Here is a 955-nt window from a genome sequence, read left to right as displayed (position 1 = left end):
GTCCCCCCGGCTGCTCAGGTCGTGCGGTGGCCTTGCCCGTGAGGGACGGAACGCGTGCTCTCTGCGTTCAGGAAATGTGATCAGACCTGTCACCAGGATTCTACTGTATGGAAACTCTCAAGGACACATGAGAACCGGGGCTGATGTCTGCTGTGGGCGGCACTGGGAGCCTGGGGGCACTGGTTCCCCTGCGGTTCTCGTCCTCCTGGACTCGCATAAACACTGCATTTACTAGGAGCAGACACCTGGACGCTCCCTCGCAGGGGCCACCAAGCTGAACCCAGGACGAAGGGCCCCTCTGGCCACGGCACCTGGGGCCTCGGGCCGGCCTCTGCTCTGCCTCGCCGGCACCCACAGGCCACACAGCTGCTCCAGCTCCCCAGCAACAATCAAAATAAGGTCATGAAAATGACTGCACTCGGAAGTTCACGGTCATGTTTGTCATTGTTTTTTCAGAGCAAAGGTCGGTGTCCGGTTGAGGGGCAGACGGGACCAGTGCCTTTGACTCAGCTGGCACTGTTTTCGATGTATCCTCCTAAATGATTTAATTTCCAGAAGAGTTTGTGCTCTGCCTTTCCCCCCGGCTCTGCACCGTGGAATCACCGTGCCCACAGACACGTTTTCTCAACGGCACACGAGAGGGTCGTGGGGGGCTTGGGGCCCACCTGCCAGCACCCGGCTGTTTGTCAGCCCAGAGTGTCCCCCAGCTGTGCCTCGCCAGCGGCCCCGCCCCGCCCTCTCCGCACGTAGTGGAAGTCTGTCCCAACGGATCGATTCCCATGTTTCCATCACTCACCTCAAAGCAGGAGCAAAGTAAATAGCCACCAGACCCGGGAGTGTTCGTCCTGTGACGCAGGGCGCAGACGGAGCAGGCCCTGCCCGGGCGCTCTGTGGGCCACCTGTCTGTCCTGCGGGGTGGGCAGCCCTCGCTCCGCAGGCCCAGTCACCATGAGGT

Source organism: Pteropus vampyrus, unplaced genomic scaffold (genome assembly GCF_000151845.1).
Source record: "Pteropus vampyrus isolate Shadow unplaced genomic scaffold, Pvam_2.0 Scaffold565, whole genome shotgun sequence".
Taxonomy (NCBI): Eukaryota; Metazoa; Chordata; class Mammalia; order Chiroptera; family Pteropodidae; genus Pteropus; species Pteropus vampyrus.
This window is presented reverse-complemented; position numbering follows the sequence as displayed.